Source organism: Marmota monax, unplaced genomic scaffold, assembly GCF_021218885.2.
Source record: "Marmota monax isolate L192 unplaced genomic scaffold, Marmota_monax_Labrador192_F-V1.1 WCK01_AAM20220418_F8-fsc00034, whole genome shotgun sequence".
Taxonomy (NCBI): Eukaryota; Metazoa; Chordata; class Mammalia; order Rodentia; family Sciuridae; genus Marmota; species Marmota monax.
Window position 1 is genome coordinate 7,255,686 of NW_026693934.1, and position 16,051 is coordinate 7,271,736.

Here is a 16,051-nt window from a genome sequence, read left to right on the forward strand (position 1 = left end):
CACTGTCAGCATTAAAAGAACCAGGAGGGAGAGCTGAAAGAGAAGTCTTCGTGGCTTCAAGGCAAAATAGAACAATATTGTGCCATGAGTCAGAGGAGCAAGGAGATCAAATCTGGTCCCTCTGACTTGAATAAATTCATTGTACCTCTCTGGACTTCAGTTTCCTCATCTGCATAAGGTAATCTTCAAACTTCAAAGAATCCCAAGGCCTATATCCGTTTTAATGTTTCATAATTTTCAAAAAAGGTACAGGAACAGGGAAAGGAAAGGATGGGAAGAAAGTAGGTGAGGAGTCCAGCTAGGCCCAACAAGAAGAATGGAAGAATAAGGAACAGAGAAAAAAGAGAATAGTGTTGGTCAAAATGAGATTCTTGGGCACCCAAGGTTACCCAGCCACCTAGTGTCTTTTTATCTAAGCCAGGGACAGGGTGTAGATTTTATCTCAGCTTATATAGGTCATGTTTTACTTATTGGATTTGTATTTTTATATATCAATTTTATAACTGTCCCTAATTTATGAAAATGCATCAGTGGTTCAAAAGATGATAAAAATAGTGATGTAAATATCAGAATTCAGGTACCCCATGCCATGATAACTGTAAAGAGAAAGCAGATTTAAGGACAAATGAAGAGAAGTGAAGTAGTATATGCTAGGAGAAGTAAGAATATAACTGTGATCTTAAACAAGCTCACATAAATTAAAGTCTATAAGTTGAGCTTAGGAAATATGACCAGAAGCATCTAAAAACTGTTTTGTATTGGACTGGTAATGTGTTTGCCCCTAGACCTCCAGGGTGGCATCTGTTATAAAAATGTTTTCCAATAACACTAGGAAGTCATGAAAGCTTCAGTGCCATTTTCCAACAAAGCACAATGACTTCGCTGATAGGACAATAAAGTTTTTCCAGAACAAGTGCAAACATCACAAGTGTTTTCTAACACAAAATTGATGAATTTTGTTGCTAAAGGTAATAGAGAAACCAACACTACAGAAGCATCATAAAATAAGTATAGGCCACACTATTACCAAGAAGTTTGTGAAACCAGCTACAAAGGTAATGACAAATAATGTATTTGAAGAGAAAGTGGAAGTAAGAGCACAATTTCTTTATCAAAGGACATTTGTAGGTGTTACATAGTATCTGTGGTACACAACGTGGGAGAAAGGTAGTATTGTTCCTGTATAGATATTTTATTTTATATATGGAAAAATTCAGCTCTGGTGAGGCACGTATATGAAAGAGAAGTGTTGATTTTCCACTTCAAGAGTCTCTCTTTTTTTTTTAATTGCCTTATTAGCCTGGCATGGTGGCACATACCTGTAATCCCAGCACCCTGGGAGTCTGAGGCAGGAGGATCACAAGTTCAAAGCCAGCCTCAGCAACTTCGCAAGGCCCTCAATAACTTAGTAAAAACCTGTCTCAAAATAAAAATAAAAAGGGATGGAGATGTAGCTCAGTGGTTAAGTGCCCCTGGGTTCAATTTCTAGTACCAAAACAATAAATAAATATATGACCTTATTGAAATATAACTTACATAGCATACAATTCATCCACATAAAGTGTATAAGTCAATGATTTTGTTATGATATATTGTTTTGTTTTGTTTTTTACATCATATTGATTTTTTTAAATTGTGGTAAAAAATAAATAACATAATTTTTCCATTGAAACCATTTTTAAGCATACAATTGAGTAGCATTAGTTCTCTTTACAGTGTTATGCAACCATCATCACTATGAGAATCTGTGTGTGTGTGTGTGTGTGTGTTTTACTAGGGATTGAACCACATGGTAGGCAATGCTCTGAGCTACATTCCCCCCACCCTATTTTATTTGAGACAGGGTCTCCTACTAAATTGTCTCAAACGTGTGATCCTCCTTCCTCAGCTTCTTGAGTAGCTGAGATTACAGGCATGTGCCACACGTCTACCTTCTCTTTTTCACTTAGATATAGTTTACTAATTGTTTATCACTGAAAACCCACACTCCAAGTGAAAATGATTGTCATTTGATCAACACGTATTTTATGAGTCATGCTATAAAGTAAAAAATACTTTGGCATCAGTTTGCAGAGTGTGCACTAAGGAGGGCATTCCCAGTGAATTGAGGAGGACGTGTCTGAACAGCAGTCTATCCACAGCTTCCCTCAGAGATCAGGTGGCTGTCAGCACCACACCTTTCAATCTTGATTCCATTTTGATGGTATTCCCATGGAAGTTATTTCTGAGATACAGATTAGCATACAGGATTTTTCCTAGGGCAAGGGTTTAGGATCAACACCTGTTGAAGGAAGAGAAAGGAAGCAAGATTGGGAGATAGTGAGCGATCATACATCCTAACAAAGTCCTCAGCCAACCCCCTAGGGTGCTATGAATCTAGGGGATTCAGAGTTGACTTGAATGGAGATGAGGGGACCAGATCCTTAAACCCCGTCACTGGTCAGTCATTGGAAATATTGCACCTTTAGCAAGAAGTTTCCTCAGTCAAGACAATTCCATGAATGGGCTGATGATTGAGAGCCACCTTCCCAAGAGCTTTCCCAGCAAGAGGAATTTTGTCCTTCAGCTCTAAAGGAGTATCTGGGAAGTACATCCAACGCATTTCATCTCTTGCACTGCTCAGATCCACCTCTTTGTTTAAACTCTGGGAGAAGCTTTTGCAGGATTCCTAGAGAACGCTTGAGAGGAAAGTTAGTGAGATAAACTGTAGTCCTTATCCACTGTAGATGTCTCCAGGATGCAACTGATAGTCATCATTTTATCTCTGTAACTCATCTTAGATTCCCCTCACCTTCAGCTACCACATCAGTTGGTCTCACTGGCTTACCTGTTGGCAAGACCCATTTCCTCATACTTGAGGGGTCTGAGTACCTTGTCACCATGCTCTTTTGGGGCCAGAATTGGGCAAGAGGATTCAAAGAGGTATCCTGTGGATCACCTAGATACTCTCATTGTGTGACGGCAGGCTTACTTCATCCTAATAATCAGGATAATTACCCCTGCCAAGATGTGACTCCTCTTCTTCCTGCTGATCCCTTAGCAAAAGTACTGAAGCATGCAAGTAGTAGTCATAGTTCAATAGGACTCTTTGTCCCTGGAAGAAGTAAGTGTTCATGTTCCACTTCGGGAACCAGATTTGCTCAAACATAAATTCTAGAGTTCTGGGAACAAGAAGAACAACTTTCCAGGCTTTCCCATGCACAGTCTCCATCCCTGCCATCCAGGCTGCTTTATTCATGCCTATCTGGGCAGCTGATGACAGAGGTTCCCTGATAAAAACCGGTCAAGTCCCTTTGTCTACCTGTTTGCTTAGTGCCTCTTCTATGGTGGATGCTGTCTGGTGGGCTTTAACATTAAAAAAAAAAAAAATCTTCTCCCTTCTTTCCTTCTCCCACATACCCATTCACAGGCATCTACCCGGATCTTCTAGTTTCTGATATTCCAATCTTTCTCCTCCCAGGACCATAAACAGTCAACCAAACCATTCACCACTGATCCTGAGGGCATATATATTCTAGTCTCTGAGCTGCTCTTCCTTCCTCCCAAAGTTGTACCACTTAAAGCTCTACTCATTGAGAGCGTTTTTCCTGCTCTGCTTCTATTGAGGCCACCCTGAGAAAGTCTATATACAGTACAATTTCTGTATTAGTTAGACTTTCGTCACTATGACCAAAATACCTTACAAGAACAACTTAGTGGATTAAAAGTTCATTTTGGGCTCACAGTTTCAGAGGTTCAGTCCATGGTTGGGTGACTCCATTGCTTTGGGACTGAGTAAGGCAAAACATCATGGCGGAAGTATAAAGTAGAAGAAAGCTTTTAGCTCATGGAAGCCAGAAAGCAGATAGAATTGGAGCCAAGAAAAAAAATATTCCCAAGGGCATGCCCCCGGTGACTTCCTTCCTCCAGCCATACCCCACATGCCTATCATTACTATCCAGTAGGTCATTCAAATTATTAATCCATTAAATTGTAAATCTACTGATGATGTTACAGCTCTCGTGATCTAATCTTTTCACCTCTAAACATTGGATGTTTCCAACACATGAGCTTTTCAGTTAACATATCCAAACCATAACAACTACCATGATTCTTATCTTAAAATGCATACCAAGGCAAGCCATATGTGGACAAATCTCAGAGTTTGTCCTTCTTCATCAACTGGTCTTAAAGGATTCTTTTGCAGTCACAGAAATAAGCTGAGGAAAGGGTGCTACCGTAGTCATGATAGATGACATGGGGTGCTAGACTCTGTCTCTGTAGCTTAGTTGTGTGCCTGGTTTAACTCATGCTCATCTCATTAGGGACTGTTATTAGCCTTCCCAACCCTAAGATTCTGGCAGAATTTAGCCCATTGTTGGCAGTTCTGCTTCCATGGTCATTTAGTGTGCCGTGATTAAGCACGAAGCCTCCACTACAACCCACAAGATAATTTTGAAACTTATATAATTCTAACTGTAGATGGTATTATCATGCTCCAGAAATCTAAGAGTCTATACTGTAATTCTTCTATTGGGTTTATCATAAGCTCACAAAGCATCTTTTTCTACCATTGATACTTCCAATAAAATGGTATCTATCTGGTCATGTAACTCAAACCTATATCTGCTCCAGGGCTCTTTCCTGCTCTGAATATCAGTGAAAATTGACATCCTTCCACATTACCCACTACATGATCTAGAGCAATATTCCCAAGTACAGAGCATAGAAGAACCAGGGTACCTTACCAAGAGTTGTAGATTGTGCTTCCTACTTTGTGGTCAAGATACATGATGAAAGGAAGGAAGGAAGGAAGGAAGGAAGGAAGGAAGGAAGGAAAGGAGGGAGGGAAGGAGGAGATATGTGATGCAATAATTTGTCCTTTACTTTTAAGGGAATATCCTGGCAGACCTCAGAACAGGACCCCCAAAATATGTTACTGGTGTGGTAGGTTCTTTGTAGGGTTTATCTCCCACCCTCTGGAATGTGTCTCACTAAAGTATCCACAGATCTGGTTTTTGTTTTTTTTGTGTGTGCTTTTGTTTTTTATCTTTATCCAATCTGATCCAATCTTGTCGTAGACTAGTGAAGTAAGGTGGTACTCTTTGAATGTCTAGATAGCTCAGACTATCTTAAGACAGAGAGGAGAAGAGATAATGCAGCCCTGAGGGAAAACTATAAGGGAATACTATTGTCCTTTTCAAGTTAGTGCAAGTCATTTTTTATCCTTTCCAATAAGGTTGGAAAAGAAAGCATTAGTAAGATCAGTGATTTTGCATCATATAACGAAGGACATGATAATCTGCTCAATAAAGAAGTTGCAGTTGGGGCTACTGCTTAGGGTTCCTATGATCCTCATTGTTTTCTCTGAACAGAGTTCTGTAACAGCATCTCCAACTGTCAGTCTTAGGGGAAGAGAGGCACCACTGCTTCTTCAGAACCATATTTCTTGTTACTGTGGTTATTGGTGTGCCCTCCTGAATTTTTTTTTTTTTTTTTGTATCAGGGATTGAATCTAAGGGCACTTAACAACTGAGCCACATCCCCAGTCCCTTTTTAATATTTTATTTAGAGACAGGGTTCCACTAAGTTGCTTAAGGCCTCGCTAAATTCCTCGCTAAGTTTAGCTTTGGACTCATGATTCTACTGCCTCAACCTCCTGAGTCATGCACCACTGTGCCCAGCCTCCTGATCCTTCTGCAAAACAGTCATCCTGTGACCCTTGTCACCCTTACATAGCACATACACTCTCATGTGCCCACTTTGCTGAGCTTTTTGCACTACTCCTTTTATCACCATCTGCTACAGAAATTCGGTCATTTTTGCTCCAATTGGTGTGAATGACCATTTTTTCCATTTTTCTAGGGGGCCATCCTAGCAGCATGTTTATACCATTTTCTGGGGGGTCCTCCAAGAACATTAAAATCCTGTGTCCCAGGAGAGGGCTCACATATCAATAAGCTCTCTTTAACTGAATGAATAATCTGTTCTCCTTGTTTCTGCATTCTCCACAATCCAGTCCTTCCCTGGGTCCTACAAGTTGACTTATCCTACAGTTCCTTCAGAGCATGACTCCTTCCCTCCCCAGGCAGGCCCAGCATGTCCTCAGCTTATGTTGTGTCTTAGCCCTAGTCATTGACCTCGTGGACAAAAAAGGAGGGGAGAGTAGATTCTATGGGAAAGAGGCAGGTGTTGTCTAACATGGAGAAGACTCTGCATCATCTTCAGGTAAGAAGGGAATGTCAAGCCTTCCAGGGAGATGTGGGCTACTTCTACAGGTTCAGAGGGTCCCAGTGATTTCAGGACAGAAGATTCTTGGATGCAACAACCCAGAAGTCCCCTTCCCAATTCTCAGCATCCCACTCTTTTCTAACCAAGATCTTAACTTTACAATATCCGACCAGCCTTTGTTAGTTTGGTCTTCTTTGGTGCTCATCTATTTTTAGAATTAAATCTTCAGCCTGATCCTTGCAGCTTTCTCTTCCACGGAAGGAGATGAAAACCTCTTCATATGCTGCCCTCTGAATTTCACACTTAGGTTTTAATTGCCAAGTCATCATGATTAACTTTTCTGTATCTTTTATGAGAATGGAGTTTAGTTATAGTGACCAAAATCTGTTGTCTTTAAAGTTACCATTTCTACTGTGTTTCTCAAAAGTTTAATACACTGTAGGATCTATCTCCCATATGTGTACCATCCCCATTCATGATTGGTAAAAGTCTTAATAATTGTGCTGCCACATTGAGCGAGCAACTATCTATATTCCACCTACCACCAGTGATGGGATCCTCATTACCACCAAACAGCTCAAAATCTAGATCCAAAAATCCCATTCCAGTGATTTTCTCCTCTTTTATGATGACGGCTATCACAGGTTGGGTTCCCCAGGATGCAGACTTGAGATACATATTAATGTGCAGGATGTTTTTCAGGACTTTCTATTAAATCAACACCTGTGGAAAGGAAAAAAAGGAAGCAGGATTGATCAGAGAGAGAATTCGAGCTGTGATTTAGGCTTAAGCCAACCATGTGGGGAGTTCTGAAGCTGGGATGTCTCTTCAGAGATGTCCTGAGTTTGGATGAAGGGACTGGGCCTCTCTACCTGGATCAATCAGCCCTGGGAGGAGGAGTGAGCTTGGGTGAGGTAGTTTTCCACAGCCAAGGCATCCCCACAAAGGGAGGAAAGCTGAGCTCAGTTTTCAAGAGCAATTCCAGGAACATGGAGAAGGGGGTGAATCCTTTCTTCATTTCCAGAGGCGGATGGGTAGTGAATACCACAGCACCCACCACCACAAAGGAAATGGTGAAAACTGGGAACAGGATGACATTGCAATCACTGATAGTGACATATTTTGACTTTTATGAGGAAGGAGGTTTTGAAATGAGAGATGAGATAAAAAGTAATTTCTTCATGGCCATTTCTATGATTTCAAGTGGCTTCCTATAAGAGCATTATCTCATCAATATATGCAGCTCGAACATTCTGAACCTGCATGGCCACATGAAAAATAAGATAAAGGGATTTCTTTTAAGACTGAGCCATGTTATAAACAGCTTAAAAATGCCAAAAAATATTTTTTTATTTATTACCAGAATGTAATGACTTACCTTTCTTGTTAGAAACAAACCTATTACGTATTATTTTATATATCTAAAAACATGCCTAAATGCTGCAATAAAACATAAATAAATACTTTCAGAGCCAAATGGAACTCAAGAATAGACTAGAAATCCATTTGCAGTTATCTCCTGATGTGCAGCATCCAACTGTCCCTCGTCTGAGTGTGATAAGCTCATCCACAGAGTGTCTGACAGTCTCCAGAGAGAGCCCTTGCCATGGTTTCTGGATCTGTATGTGACTGAGCTATCCAGAACAAAAACGCATGGGCCTTTCCCTACAGCTTTATAATTGTGAGATATTATTTTGTAATTTAATAAACAGAGGAAATCAAAGCAATAAGAAAAGATGAAAAGAAACAAAGCAAAAATAAAGAAATTGACCTCGTTCATGCCATGATCAATGACTCAAGGGGATGATTCAAACAGATTATAGATGCTTTAATGAGATTGTCAGCGGCAGCATCCATCTCATCGCAATGAGATAATTATCACTTGATTTTTAACATTGTGCTTTATTTCTGTCTTGTGACAAGCACCATTTTGTAATCAATTTGTTATAATTTGCCTAAATTGGTAGAGATGGCTCTGACACCATACATACCCCCATATGCACATGCGCACACACACACACTTCTCAATACATCAACTGCTGTGAATATTTTTTTACTTCTATCATATGTTGGGGTTTCCATATAGGATATGCTTTTTCAAATGAAAAAAAAATATTTAGTGTTTTATTTATAGAAAATATTTACTGTTTTTGCAAGCTGTCCCTCCACTAAAATGTAAGGTCACTGAATACAGAGACCTTGTCTCCGCGCCCTGTATCCCCATCACCTAGAACAATATCAAGCACATGGCACTTCCTTGCTCAATGTTTATTGCACAAGTGAATGAATGAAACCTTTACTTATCCAGCCAACCATAGCCATCGGAAATGTACCTATTCATGCATCATCTGAGAAAACCAGGTTTACTAGTGAGTGAGTTAGTTTTTTAATCTATTTGGCAAATTAAATATGGTCTGCATATTCAATATGTATTATGTAAAATGACATTCTGAAGAAAGAGTCCTAAGGTGAAGGCCCATGAGCCCAACAAACTGGAAACTGGAAGAGCCAACTTTCATCTTCATTTGCTCAGTCCTCCCAGATAATAGCATTAGGATAGCCAGAAAAAGCAAGAAAGGGGACCTGAAGCAGGCATGGCTGGAACCTTGTTTAGTCAATCCTATTAAGCCTTATGCAGCTTTCATATTTAATAGCCTCCTCCCAAATACCTCACTAACCCAACCTAAATCACTCCTTTGTATAATACAGTACATACCTGCTGCTCAATAATAGCTTCTTTTTCCTGCCCTCCTCCTGCCCAGTAGAGTTCCATTTATTATCTATCTTTAGTTGGGCCTTTCCAACAATCTTTTCATGTCCCCCCATACACATTTTCTTGTCCCCCCATACACATTTTCTTGTCCCCCCATACACATTTTCTATAAAGCCACCTGAGCAATTTTGACCATCCCTGGAGATTATTGACCAACCAGGTTGGGTTTACATTTATGAGCATGTAACTGAAGCTGACACGGCTCTTACCAGAATTAATAGATCTTGGAACAATTTGCCTTCGAAGCATTTTATAAACAGCTTCATACATCTAAGGGCAAGACAGATTTTAATTAGTGTCACTAATAGCTAAGTAATCAGAGGTAAAATAATTAAGTGACAGGACCAATAGGACAAAGGGGTAGAAAGTGAACTTGGAGTCTGCCCTTTCAAGGTGATAGAAGTGTCCACTTGTCTATGGGGTGATATGGGCAAGTCTTCTGTTAGCACTGAGGGCTGGCAAATTGGTTTGTCTGGGTGTAATATCATTTTGAAACACCCTGCACTTCCTTCCTCTCACCCTCTCTCTTTAGTTTCTCCTCTTATTTAATTGTAGTTGCTCTATTCTCTGAGCAAAGCAGCTGCCTGACTGGGGAAGAGGTCCACCATACAGAGTCATGGTTTACAGTTTGCTAAATGTAAGCCTGCCTAATCCTTTGGTATCATTGGATTACTCTGCCCAAGCAAATTTTCCCAGCTTTCATCATGAGAATGGGCTCCCTGCCAAGAAAGCACTCATCCCAGCTCAGATCCACCTGGGCCTTCCCGATTGTAGACTCCCCCACCCCAGGCCATTAAGAGAGCTTTCAGCCTGAATATTTGCTCAACCATTTCTGCAAGTCAAATACAAAGTCTTTGTTCCACGGAATCACTAACCTCTGTGCAAGATTCTGTTCTGAATTGTTGCCAGGAAAAGAGAAAGAAAAAGAAAGCCTTTGATCATTTGGTCAGTTTTCGCCTAATTTCATCTAATTATATTTAAAATGAATTTATAGTCTATTTAAATAAGTTTAAATAGTAACCAAGTTAAGATCAGAGAGTTTAAAGAAAATCATGCACCTTTGCGGATGAATGTCACTCTACAGGTGGCTGCATTTGGAAAGTAAGTAAAAGCTTTCTGAAATTCCTAAATGCTTCATGAACGCTGTATCAATTAAAGCTTTAACCGATTAAAAAAAATGTTCATGGTCATTTGCTGCCTAATTCCCTCCACAAGCTAAGAGACGGGGACCTTCTTAGATTTCAAAGGGAAAGGGTTCTTTGTGATGGCAAAACAGAGCAAGGAGCTTGAGTCTCACACACACATCTCTGTCAATCATGTCTAACATTCCCAGTACGTATAAACTCTCTCTTGGAGCCAAGACAATAACACCTTGCCATTGAATCTCTGATTTTGATCCCTCCATAGCTAAACTTTAACAACTGTAAGCAAGCAGTTGAGGATGAAGTGTTGGTAAAGAGCTGCTTTCAGAATCGAGTACCCAGACTCAAAGAATTTAAGGATCTAAGGGGCACATTCATTGCACAGGCAAACAACAAAAATTACGCCTTGAACACTGAATCTGTTTAAAGTATTATGAAAATGAAAGATTCCTCTATACATTTTCCACTTGTATGCAAAAATTCTGGAGCCTGAGTGAGGAAGCATTCAATGTGTTAAATGTGCACTAAGTAGCAAAACATTGGGTGGATTTCTATAACACTGCCTTAGTACTCCTTTATTCATGGAGATTGCAGATGCCTGAAACCCTAGATAGTATCAAGACCTATATGTCCATGTTTTCTCCTATATGTACATACATAGGATAACATTTACTTTATAAATTAGGCACAGTAAGAAATTAACAACTAATAAAATTGAATAATTATAACAATACACCGTAATGCATTTTTTTTTTGTAAATGTGATCTCTCTCAAAATAAAATTTTTGTTTTTATTTTTGAGAATATATGTGGTCTTTGTTCTGTACACTGTGCCTGGCTTTATCATGTGCCCTGCCATGTTGCCACATGGTACCAGAGTTAATCTGTCCTTTCATGTTTTGTGCCCCAATGTCTCCTTTATACTTTTATGAAAGTAAGTTCTATTAGGCATCTTCTTCCAGAAGAGCCCACTTTTAAGACAATTGAAGACTTGTTCTGAACAGTGTCCCCTCTCTTTAATCAACTTCTTCAGCTCTGTTGGAAATACGGCAACAGCTTCTTCAATGGCAGATACAGTTTCTCCAGTCATTTTCTTATTTTTCAATCCACACCTATTCCTGAATCTGTGTAACCATTGCTTTTTGCATTACAAGGCTTGCATTAAAAGGCACCCATTTCAGAGGATCCCTTGCTGAACACTTCATATAGGCTCAATGCTTTCTGACACACAACACATTGCTGTCAATCAGAGCATATTTTCTGTTCATGTCTTTCACCATGAATTTAAAGCCTCTTCCACCTGAAGCACTTATTATGCCCTGTGGCTATAACTTTGCCATTTTGAGGTCCAACAGCCAAACTAGCACAGATTTCTTTTTCCTTCATAGTTTCACAGACAGAAGATTCATTCTTACTTCAAATTTTAGCAACCTCAGTATAAGACTTTTTATTCCCCTAAGTGGAGAACTATCCCCTTGTAAAGGAAGCACTTTACAGCTCCTCTTTGATATATCAGAATTACCAGCATTTCTACTCTTTTGTTTGGAAACCACTATTAATAAAGTACAGGTTACTTAAATTTCAAGCACTGAAATACAATACAGTCAATCTGATAACTGAGATGACTACTAAGTGGCTAACAGGTAGATAATGTATACAACCTGGATACCTGGATACACCAGACAGAGAACAATTCATGCTCTGGGCAGGCAGAATGGCATGGTGTGAGATTTCATCACACTACTCAGAATGGCCCACAATTTAAAACTTTCAAATCATTTATTTCTAGAATTTTCCACTGAATATTTTTGGATTGTGGTAGGCTGAGGATAACTGAAAACTTGGGAAGCAAAACTACAAAAGTGGAACTACTGTACTTTATTGATTTACTTAAACCCAGCTTATCAAATATGTCAAGATTGAAGAACACATTTTTGTGGTGCTAGGGCCTCCCTTCCTTCACACTCCCCAGCCTTTACGTTGCTTTCCAGAGCTGCTACAGTCAATGGAGAGGAGCAAGGTCTCTTTATCATGTGCCTTTACCCACACAAAGATAAGTAGGTAAGTATTCTGCCAGGTTCACCTTTCCTCCTCTTCCTCCAATCTTCCAGAAGACAGAGGACAGTAAGGTCTTAAAAATACAGCACCTTAAAAAAGAAAAAAAAAAAAAAGATGATATCTATGGCTTAAATAAAGTAGTCCAGGTGAGCATGGACTTTGAGAAGGGTTAGAAAGGCCATTCTATTTGGTGGTCAGCAATGTATCTTATTTTAAATCAAGTTCCTAAAGACAGGGGACCATACATTTGCTGAAGTGGGGAGGGTGACAGCTAACAAATGTGTGAGCTGATAAGAAGCTTAACTGGAACTCAGCTTCATTCATAGAAGTCTGTTTGGCTTGATATGCACCCGCACTCCCAAGTTTCACTTTGCATTTCTGGGTTCACCAAACCCTCAGATTCGATGCTGAAAGTCAAAGTGAAACCCCCCATGAAGAAAACCACACTGATTTTTACCTGCTTTAATGTCAACATTTTAAGAACCTGACAGTAAATCAAATCAGTTTACTCTACACTCAGCTTTGGGGGTATATAAAATACCTCCACTAAAGTGTCAGCTAATTTGATTGGCCTCAAAAATGTTTACCATTTCAAGAATTTTAAATAAAATAAAAAAGCCTCCACACATATCTAACAATGTTAAACAATTGTATATGCTTTGTGAAAACCTGAAAATCCCAAGTCCTTCAAAACAACGGCCAAAAGTAAATATTGAAAATTTCTCTATAATATGCATATAATAACACTGCCAACAAAAGAGAGAAAAGGAGGAATAGCCCAAAGAATGAAGATAAGTAGGAGGAAAGTTAGAGGGGGGAAAAAAAACAAAATATGGGTGCCTTTTCTGTTCATTACTGGAACAGGTAGAATTTCCACTTGTTACCAGAATTAGTCTAATTTGAAATGCTCATCTGACTTGAAATGTTCAAATTGGTCCTGGGGCCAAATTGGTCTGTCCAATTTACCTGGGGCTGAATTTGATCCATTCTGTGTACCCAGGGCCATCTTCATTGCACCGGGGGCTGCATCCTTGGGTGTTCTTCTGTCCATAACCCTGACAAAATAGGACTAGGGAAGCCCAGCTTCTGTATGGCATCAGAGTTGCTGAAAGTCAGAGTAGAAGAACTAGGAAGAAAGCCAAGATTTGGGAATGTACAAACAGCAGAGCAGGAGTGGCCAAGTTAAAGACCAAGGTCAAAGTAACAGAGTGAGAGCTGAGCCAGGTGGGAATAGGTCAGTCAGGAAGGCTGGAGACAAAGAAAACAGGAGCTAGGGGAAATAAGGGCAGCTCCTAGAAGACTGTTGGAACTCCCCACCATCATCAAGGTGGGGGTGGCCAGGGAGGGGTCGAGGACACCCACCATTGACAGAACACAACCAATCTTACCCTTGAAATCAAAATCTGGTTACCTTAAAGCCAAAAAGTCCTCCCTTTTGTGGAAATGAGAACTCTTGGATGCTCTACTATTCCCCACCCACCTTTTTTCCCCAAATAAAATGGTAACCCTGGGATTTAGTTTTCTGTCTTTACTAATAAAATTCAAAAGGCCTATGTGGAAATTCCATGAGGATGAAGATGAAAAAAAATATATATGGCTAGATGATCCTATAGTTCATGTTGCTGTTATGCATCTGCCATCCCCCACATAACCCCCCCCCCCATTATGATTTCCTTGTGGACTAAGACCTTCATCTCTCTGTTCCATCTCTCTGTTCCATCTCTCTGTCTTTGAGGCCTAGTCTAATGCTTGGCACTTCCTAACTACTTATAAAAATGCTTACTTTAATGTTCAAGTTGAGGAATGGTCATACTATTGATACTTTTTTTTTTTTTTTTTGACAATGCTGGGGACAGAACCCAGGGCCTCATGCATGTTACCTGGGCTAGTGCTCTACCACTGAGCTACACTCCCAGCCCCCATTTGATACTTTCAGTCTCTCCAGAGTCTTCAAATATGTTTGAAGCATTTGTCCCCAGAGTCAATTAAACATCATCAATCTCCAGGAAGCTCAGAAGTACCAACCAACCTTAGGCTCAGTTACCTTCCCTGGAATGAAAGTGGCTGGTATTTTTTTCTGGAAACATATAAGGAAGTAATTTATAAGCAGCCCCTTTTCCTGCCTTTTTGCCTGTATAACAGAGCCATTTCTCCTTGCCTCAAAAAATATAGTGTGTTTCCAAGCTGCAAAGAAACCGTTGAAAATTAAACCACACAACAGCATTTTAATGAGAACATGATTACCTAACACCCCTCTGTGGTTTTTAGATGGCCTTGTGCCAACCTTCCAAACTGCTACCAGAAGCCCAGAGTTTAAAAAAAAAAAAACAAGAAGAAAGAGACCAAAAAAAAGTGATTAGCATCCCCTTAGTGAAGGTAGCTTTCTTGGATGGCTTCCAAATAGATCTCTCTAGAAGGACCTAGGTTATTACTGGTGCCTACAGTTGAAGAAAAAACTTTCTTCCTGTTTTGAAAAGTTTGAGAGACAAAAAAAGGGGGGCAACCTTGAATTAGTACACGATGTCCTCAACTCAAGTGTTTTCAGCACTGAGCTCCACTGTGAGTGGCTGTACCCAGTGCTGTCTGTCTCATCAACTTGCCCTCTGCGTACCCACTTGCTATTTCTGTAGCCTAGGTTACAAGACCACAGGTGTCAATGCTGCAAGGTGGAAGCTCCAGGGCCCTCAGAACAAAACCTGGGGTGCAAAGCGGGCACTTTGCACCAAGCGTGCCTGATAGTGGGCACAAAGAGACAGAGGTGCTGGGGCTCACATGAGGGTCATTTCTCTGGGAGCCTTCTTCCCTTGGCCTCCAACTGGCCAGCACTTATATAAGTCAGGGTTGTGGTTTCATTTCCACATTGGGTTTCCTGACTCAACCCCTGAGCCACCTTCTGTAGTTGTCTTCCCACCGTTCAATGACACTCAGATGGCTCTAAGAGGCAACATGAAAAAGGGGAGAGCAGAACTGGAAGACACTGGAGTGGAATCCCTTCACTCCCCAGATGACTAAATCAAGGCATAGATGAGCAAATCACAGGAAGTATGCCCTAACTCACAAGAAGATTCAGAGACAAGAACATAATTACCATCCTCATTTCCAGGCTGTGTCCATTGCCCTAGCCTGGCTACCTCCAGTTCCTTTCAGTAACACAGTAACTTCACACAAAGTGATGGCCCCAGAGCTGGCCCTTTGTAAATGCTACTTTTCTTCCTGGCAAAGTACTCTGTGCTCTGCTAAACCCTGACAAAGATAAGTGGGAAAGTTCTAAAGGAGTTCCATTACCTCAAAGGCAATAAACAACACATCTGGCATAGAAACAACACAAGCAAATACACAGCAGAATGCAAGATGCTGAACAGTGTGAATGCAATGAAAAGTCAAAGGCTCTCTCTCCTTACTCCCTCACCTGGCTAACTCCACTGTTCTTAATTTTGAGATCACTTCTTTTGGGAAGCCCTTTGGGTTTGATTTAGGTTTTGTGTAAGTGTGCAATCGTCTGGGTACTCCATGATGACAGGTTCCCATTGCTGTTTCCCCATGCCTAGTGCCTGGAACATAGTGCTCTGTAAACATCTGCAGAAGGAAGAAGCTGAATGTCCATCAGGAAACTCTAACCAGGACCTGCGATTGGAGATGGTGTCTAAGATAGGAAAGATCTCTGTCTAGAAAGTGGTCTAGAAATGGTTGGATAATACCCACACACATCACAGAAAACCACTGCAATCTCTGCTGGTGGGTGAGGAGACTGGTCAGTGAGGAGACTCCCACAGACAAGGATCCCCTTTAAGGAAAAAGAGCCCAGGCTGGAAGGCCCAGACTGGGAGGTCAGGAAAGCTAACAGGATGGCAGCAATTTGAAGGGAGAT

At 40.5% G+C, this 16,051-nt stretch overlaps 1 long non-coding RNA gene across 3 annotated transcripts; it reads right to left on the bottom strand.

The window, feature by feature from the left end:
• Positions 1-886: 886 nt before the first annotated feature.
• LOC124106118 (uncharacterized) lies at positions 887-13,286 on the bottom strand. 3 transcript variants are annotated; one of them, XR_009228560.1, is made up of 3 exons: positions 13,150-13,286; positions 6,753-6,933; positions 887-2,281 (listed from the first exon to the last, which is right to left on the bottom strand). It is a non-coding gene; the product is annotated as an uncharacterized LOC124106118 (long non-coding RNA). The 3 variants fall into 3 exon arrangements; XR_009228561.1 differs by adding an exon at positions 12,209-12,272 and having other exon boundaries at positions 887-6,933; XR_006856000.2 differs by having other exon boundaries at positions 887-6,933.
• Positions 13,287-16,051: the final 2,765 nt, after the last annotated feature.